Source organism: Lactuca sativa, chromosome 6, assembly GCF_002870075.4.
Source record: "Lactuca sativa cultivar Salinas chromosome 6, Lsat_Salinas_v11, whole genome shotgun sequence".
Lineage (NCBI taxonomy): Eukaryota > Viridiplantae > Streptophyta > Magnoliopsida > Asterales > Asteraceae > Lactuca > Lactuca sativa.
This window is the reverse complement of record NC_056628.2, coordinates 162,002,997-162,011,167: the sequence shown is the minus strand read 5'-3', so window position 1 is coordinate 162,011,167 and position 8,171 is coordinate 162,002,997. Positions and strand designations below refer to the sequence as shown.

Sequence of the window (8,171 nt, the reverse complement as noted above, 5' to 3'; positions counted from 1 at the left end):
GTCCACACTCCGAGCCTCGGCACGTCTGGTCCACCCTCGTGGGGCCTACAGCCTATCCGGACCGCTCGCTGGACCTTCGGAATATCTTGTCCGCCCTGGGTATGTTGGCCTACAACACAAAGCAGGACCCGCCTCAACCCAACCCCAGTCAACCAACCATGTGCACATAAACATTTAATCATATAACAATTAATCACCAACCAACCGATCTAGCAGATCACATACATAGCATACTCTAACCAGGATACCGACCTGACCGGTCACTAACATAGCATCATCCTATTTTCCAGGATTCCGACCTTAACAAGGTCTCTAACATATATCATCCTAACTACCAGGATGCAAACACATAACGAAGCAATAACGTAACAGCTACCCGGATTTCCATCCGATAAAGGTTCGGCCTTGGTGCCGTAGACCCTGTCGATATAGTGAGGATAACTCACCTCGCAACTGCTGACTGAAAAGATAAGATCACGCTGCTCCAACTTCCGACACGAACTCCACCATTTATCAATACCAAAAGACTTAACTCAATAAATACCAATAATTACCAAAATAACCCTGGAAGTCAATCGGTCAACTCTTGGTCAAAGTCAAAGTCCTCAGTCGAAGTCAACCTTCCTGACTGACTCTACTCGCCGAGTCAACCCGCTGACTCATCGAGTCCCTATACTCAGAAACTACCAATCCATGACTCAACTCGCCGAGTCGCCCCATGACTCGTCAAGTCCAACAAACTCTGAGTCCTTTCTCGCTCAACTCAACGATTCGTCCCTCGACTCACCGATTCAAAGCTCAACCAAAAAGGTTAGGACTTCACAACCAGAATCGTCGAGTCCAAGAACAGACTCGCTGAGTCCAAGGCAATATTCAACAGACTTGCCGAGTTGTTCTTCCAACTCGTCGAGTTCCTGCCTATCTTCATCCAGCTCACCGAGTCCACCCATGCGACTCGCCGAGTATCTCCAGCACTTAATCCATGGAGTGGCTTTCTAAGCCATGCTGGGGCTCAAATCCATAGATCTATCCTTCTTCAAGCTATCTCTCACATAAAGTTGCAAACTTTACGTGATATCAAGGAGATATAGACTCAAAACACACTAGGGCTTCGGTTTAAGATAAAAGGGGCTTCACCAATCATCCAAGGACTGAAACTTTATGAAGTTAGGACTCAAAAGAGGTTCATATCTGAAGTTTCAGCTTCAGATCTAGCTTCTTTAACATTTCCCTTAACCAAGGAAAACCCTAGTCTCCACATATGAATGATTCTAGAAGAAAAGGTCAAGGTAACACCTTAATACCTCACAAATGTGTCCCAAACTGGAGTGGGTTCTGGATCCACACGAAATCCTTGATGGTTGCCTCTTTCTATTCAAGTCTCCTCCACCAAATTCACTTCTCAAAGCTCCAAACACTCTCCAAGCTCTCACTCATGGCTATTAGGAATTCTGAGACTCAAAGGGAATGTAAAGAGGCTGAAGAGAGGGTATTGTGTTCTTTATATATGGCACAAACTCCGGATTAGGGTTTTTCTCATTCCAGCACCAAGTCGCCAAGTTGGTCACTTACCGCGTGACCAGAATCGCGACTTGACTCGTCGAGTCGGCCTTCATCATTTACACTAAGGACCCTAAACTTGCACTTCTGAACTCGGGGTATTACAATTCTCCCCCACTTAAATTAGGCTTCATCCTCGAAGCCTGCTGCAGCACACAATTCCCAATAATACCCCCACAATGCACCTCCTGGTATCGACCGACCCAGGTTCCTCCGATCGCTGCTATCGAGCCTCTATAAAGTCCAACTCTTTTCTCCCAGAGTTTCAACAACTGATTCAAGCCGGCAACCGACTTCTTTCTCTGATGACAACCCTCATTAACCAATGATCGCCCGATGATACTTCCATCGCCCCAAATCACAACAATCACTTGACCCTTACAAAGCTAGACATCACCCTGCACCACCGGGTCCGGACCCGGTACCAAGCTGCTACCCCTTTCCTCGAGTGGCATATCCTTTATCGAATTCACTTCTGGGACTCATCGCACTTTCCTTTCCGAAACCAATTCGTTTCTTTCCGAGCTGACAGGATGGCACATCCTTCAGCTCCTGAGCAACTCCCATGAGCTCTCCCTTGCAAACACATACACATGTCGAACCTGTTCTAACATCCTCGGGCTGGAAACCCGACACACTGACGATACCTTCACACATCCCCATGAAGAATTTCCGCTACATACATAACTTCCTGATCACAACCATACTGTAAAATCCAAGGCTCCATCCTTGCGTCCCCTCCGAACTCTTCTGGTTCTACACTACCGGAATTCCTTCCGCAACCTAAATAGGCACCCAACCCGGATGTGTTCCCATACTACTGGTACCATCCCAGTACTTACTACCAATAGCTGAAGTACTATCGATAATCCACTTACTCCACTTCCTCCTCTTTTGGAGTACCCACGCTCTTTCCGGAGCTACATGCCTTTCCTTTCCAGGAAATCTACTCAACAACTCTTACTGCACCTGCACGTGCCACTGAGCTAAACTTCACTATACATTATCCATGTAGAGCAACTGCTATTCTCGAACTTTCCTAACTCTGAATCCTCTTGCAAGGACTCTCAGGTCCATGCACTGCTTTCCACTAACCTGATCAATATATGGAGCCAGACCATATCAATTATCATCCCATGGTGACGCCTTTTCTCACTCTCCTCAAACCAGTCCACTAACACATACAGAGTCTTCAGCATGGCTGGACCGCCTTACCAGGCCTTCAGCCTATCTGGACCACTCTCTGAACCTTCAGCATGTCTGGACCGCCCTCCTGGGCCTTCAGCTTGTCTGGACCGTTCCCCGAGCCTTCAGCCTGACTGGTATGCCCACAGGCCTTCAGCCTGTTCGAACCGCTCAAAATTGTTTTACGTCACCCTGAACCATTCCTTCCGGAAATCTCTCCCGTACATACTGTTCTAGCCCACTTGGGGTTCCGAACTCTAATTCCATTCCTTATACTCGAATCCCGACCTATCCCTAGGCCCAACCTTGGTTTGCATCCCGCCCCACTCATCTTTCACTTACTCATACCGGCCCACACTCTTGGCTTGCTGAAACACTGCTGAATCCTAAACAGCTAATCAACCTCAAATACTTGTCGATCCTCCTGATAATTTTCCAATTCTCCCCACTTAGAGCACTGACTACCAACCACTGGTGACCCAACCGGCATCACTTACTCAATAAATTATCTTATACTTGAATTGATTCTAAACGAACAACCTCCAGAAAACCACGTTCCAGCATCACGCATCTCGAACTCTAAGGGAGTTCGACTCCCCTCTGAACACTTCTCAAAACAAAATTGCTATACCCGACAACAAGACCATACAACCAAATTCTAACCATCAATTCATTGGGTGCTAACTGATTTCAAATCCCCTAACTACCGATCCCTCAATAATACCATAAACCCGAAAGTCCGAACGAATATAATACCATGAATTAAGCGAACGAGACTAGCAGATATAATACTCCATAACAACCATAAGATAAAAAGATATCAAGAAGGAAACATACCCATAGCTGATTCCGGCTCTGCCCTGACCTCCTCTGTTGTAAGCTGAAAAACACGCCCTTGAGCCCTCGGGGGCTCTGCTCCACCATGACCTTCACCCGTAATCCTCAAAGTGGCCAGTGATGGAGCCTGCACGGGTCCTGCAGCAAGCTGTGGACAGTTGGCCCTCATGTGACCAACCTGAAGACACTGGTAACAAATCCTCATATCCTGAATCGGGGCTGACTGGCGGCAATCCCTTGCATAATGCCCCTCTCTTCCTCACTTGCGGCACGCACCACCGGATCTACAAACTCCGGTGTGACCCTTCCCGCACCTCCCACAAGTGCAGCTGCCCTGATCTCCCAACCTAGAATCAACCGTCTTGGACCGTTTCGGCGCAAGCTGCGAATGCCCCGGGGCCTACCTCTACTCTCTCAACTGCAACTCAATCTCCAACTAATGCCGCCGAGCCGCCTCCTGCAACTCCAGTAGGGTCTCGCACCTCTGCGTAGACACAAACTGTCTGATGTCCCTCTTGAGTATACTCAGGTATCGGGACATCTGAGCCTGCTCCTAAGCAAACTCACGGCAAAACATCGCCCTCTCAGTGAACATCCTGGTGATCTCCGTCACCGACTTTGAATCCTGCTTCAGCTCCAAGAACTCCTGAGCCAACCTCTCTCTCTCAACCCGTGGAACATAACGACTACTGAACATCTCCTGAAACTGATCCCAAGAAACCGCAGCCCCCTGCGCATCCGAATATGACCCCGTAGTCAACCTCCACCAATCCTTCGCCCCGAGCCTCAACAGGTTCAGAGCACACCTTACCCTCTAATCAGCAGGGCATGAACATGTGAAGAAACATCCCTCCACATCTGACAACCATCGCATAGCAACAATCGGATCCTAAACTCCATCAAAAGTAGGGGGCTTCGTATTATCGAAATCCCGATACTGAAAACCTCTACTGGCTCCTCCCCCTTCCATTGCTACAGCCGCTGTAGCCGCCACGGCAGCCGTCTCTGTAAGAGCTGCATAGCGCTCATCAAAATACTCGACCATGGCGGTCTTGATCGACCCAAACAGTTTCGGCAACTCGGCCCGGAACATAGCAACAACCTCATCATGCAGGACCTCATGAATCCTAGCATCCAACTCGACTGTGCTCATCTAACCGATAACCTCAGGTGGTGCTGATCCACCTAGACCGCTCCTAGCATGCCTCGTAACCAGCATACTGAAATTACTACAAAACATCAGATGATTCGCGCTAACCCGGGAACCAACTCCCAGCCCAACCCTAGGGGTTGTGACTTCCTTGATACATGTATGGGTCCTGTGCTTTCATTAGTACGGGCCCATACTACCTTCCACACCTACCCATATTTATATCAAGTATCACCACAACACCCTAGTGATGAACATGCATAACAAGCATTCAACCCTCACTCCGAGAGGAACACTGGAAATCTCATACAGAAAGAAACCCTAGGCTAGCAGGCATCATAAATCAGGCAACTCTATCATGCAATTCCTGAAGATCCCTAGCCTAGTACTAGCATGTTGTTCCATCATATCTCATAAACAAATAACTTGTATGGTATTTTGGGGTTACTTACTGGCTCCGGCTGATCGTACCTCCGCGACCTCCTTTACTCATTTTTTAAAACCATTTTAAAATCTCTTTTGACAACTCTCCTTCATTTGAGATTGGATTCACACGAATGTTCCTCCAATTCACTCAAACCAAGGCTCTGATACCTACTTGTAACGCTCAAAAAATTTCAACCAATTTAAGCTTTTAAAAAACAACCCAATTTCATTAAGTTATTACAAAAAGGTTTTCAATACATTTATTATCAAAGTATTCCCAGAACCATATCATAAAACATAAACATGAGGAGCGGTACGATCACGCCTTTTCCTTGCCACGGTCTCCTGAAGTACCTAAAACGTTAAACCACAACTGTAAGACCCGAAAGCTTAGTAAGATACCCCCAAAATACCAACCACATATACCATAAACATAGCATATCATAACATAACATAACAGAATAGAACAGCCATGCACTTCGAGTCTACTGTGCGACTGGCCCGCCTCACCGGGCCTTCAGTCCACCTGGTCTACACTCTGAGTCTAACCAAATACATCGTGTCTGCAGTGTGGTTGGTCCGCCCGCAACGGTCCTCAATCCACCTGGTCCACTCTCTGAGTCTACAATATGACTGGTCCACCCGCACCGGGCCTTCATTCGGCCTGGTCCACACTCCGAGCCTCGGCATGTCTGGTCTACCCTCGTGGGGCCTACAACCTATCCGGACCGCTCGCTGGACCTTCGGAATATCCGGTGCGCCCTGGGTATGTTCGCCTACAGCACAAAGCAGGACCCGCCTCAACCCAACCCCAGTCAACCAACCATGTGCACATAAACATTTAATCATATAACAATTAATCACCAATCAACCGATCTAGCAGATCACATACATAGCATACTCTAACCAGGATACCGACCTGACCGGTCACTAACATAGCATCATCCTATTTTCCAGGATTCCGACCTTAACCAGGTCTCTAACATATACCATCCTAACTACCAGGATGCAAACACATAGCGAAGCAATAACGTAACAGCTACCCGGATTTACATCCGATAAAGGGTCGGCCTTGGTGCCGTAGACCCTGTCGATATAGTGAGGATAACTCACCTCGCAACTGCTGACTGAAAAGATAGGATCACGCTGCTCCAACTTCTGACACGAACTCCACCATTTATCAATACCAAAAGACTGAACTCAATAAATACCAATAATTACCAAAATAACCCTGGAAGTCAACTGGTCAACTCTTGGTCAAAGTCAAAGTCCTCAGTCAAAGTCAACCTTCCTGACTGACTCTACTCGCCGAGTCAACCCGCTGTCTCATCAAGTCCCTATACTCAGAAACTTCCAATCCATGACTTAACTCCCCGAGTCGCCCCAAGACTCGTCGAGTCCAACAAACTCTGAGTCCTTTCTCGCTCAACTCACCGAGTCGTACCTCGACTCACCGATTCATAGCTCAACCAAAAAAGTTAGGACTTCACAACCAAACTCCTCGAGTCCAAGAACAGACTCGCCGAGTCTAAGGCAACATTTAACAGACTCGCCGAGTTGTTCTTCCAACTCGTCGAGTTCCTGCCTATCTTCATCCAGCTCGCCGAATTCCTGCCTTGATATGATCTAGAAACTTCTGGTACTCCTCTTCCTGCTTCTCCTTCTTAGCTCGGGATGGGTATGGCATTGGAGACTAATACAGCTTTTCAGGGACCTGATCTTTCGGATTTGGTGGTGTACTCGCTGAGTCCATATTTGGTACTTGGCGAGTAGAGCTGTCATATTGTAAATTTTGCTTTTCTGCTTGATTTTCTGCCTCCTCCTTCTGTGATTCCTTGGATGCTTTACTCTGAATAGGGGCCAGGGGAGTGATTATTTTCCCACTTCTTGTTGTGACTATGTTTATGTGCGCGCCTCGTGGGTTATTTTCGGTTTTGCTAGGAAGTTCGCCCGGTGACCTTTGGTTGATTTGTTGAGCAAGTTGCCCAAGCTGCGTTTCTATATTATGGATAGATGCTTGTTGGTTCCTTAGCATGGTCCTTGTTTCTTGAATTGCAGCATCATGATCACTATGCCTTTTTTCTGAAGCAGCTACAAATTTGGTGAGCATTTCTTCCAAGCTTGGCTTTCTCTCTTGTAATGGCTCCTCCTTTTGGTAGAAACCTCTCCCTTTTTGCCTGAATTTCTCCTCCTTGGCCTTCTTGTACTCTTCATAAGGGAGCCACTCTTTGTTTTATTTGCGCCAGTCTTCATCATATCGGTCTCCACTTGAGTAACAAACTTGCACCTTCTTGTTCCCATTTTCATCTAAGTCGCAATCTCTAGTAAGATGAGGCCCATTGCAGCTTTCACAACCCACCCGAATAGCATGGATCGTTTGATCCATTTTATCCATCCTCCTATCCATGGTTTTTAGCATAGCCATGACCGCGGATAAGTCTTCAGTAGCTGCATATGTGGCTCCCCTAGTAACATCATTTCTAGGGTTGTGGTATTCTTTAGAGTGTTTAGAGAATTCTTCAATCAATTCCTTGATCACCGGGGGCGGCTTCTTAGTGAGCAGGGCTTGCGAGTCTAGTAACTGCCTGGTTGTGACATTGACTCCATCATATAAGATGGAGACTTCTTGCTGGCTGTTTAGGTCATGGTGTGGGCAGTTTCTTAGTAACCTCTTGTACCTCTCCCAAGCTTCATATAGTGACTCCCCAGCTTGTTGTTCAAAGTTAGCAATGGCCTTCTTCAACTTGGCTATCTTGGAAGGTGGGCAAAAGTGATCAATGAATTCTTCCATCATCTTGGCCCATGTGGTGACTGATCCGGGGGAAATGACATGAGCCAGTCTTTTGCAGCACCTTTGAATGTCACTGGAAGCATGCGCAGTAGCTGAGTCTCACGAGGCACATTTGGAACATTGAAGTTGTAAGTCCCTAATTTCCCCGTGTATCAATCAGATCCGTTTGATGGTGCGGAATCCCAATCAAACGGATGATGTCAGATAAAAATAGAAGAGAAG

At 47.1% G+C, this 8,171-nt stretch overlaps 1 non-coding gene across 1 annotated transcript; it reads left to right on the top strand.

Moving 5' to 3' along the window:
• Positions 1 to 7,797: 7,797 nt before the first annotated feature.
• On the top strand, positions 7,798 to 7,904 carry LOC111904625 (small nucleolar RNA R71). The gene has a single exon (XR_002854589.1). It is a non-coding gene; the product is annotated as a small nucleolar RNA R71 (small nucleolar RNA).
• The last annotated feature ends 267 nt before the right edge of the window (positions 7,905 to 8,171 follow it).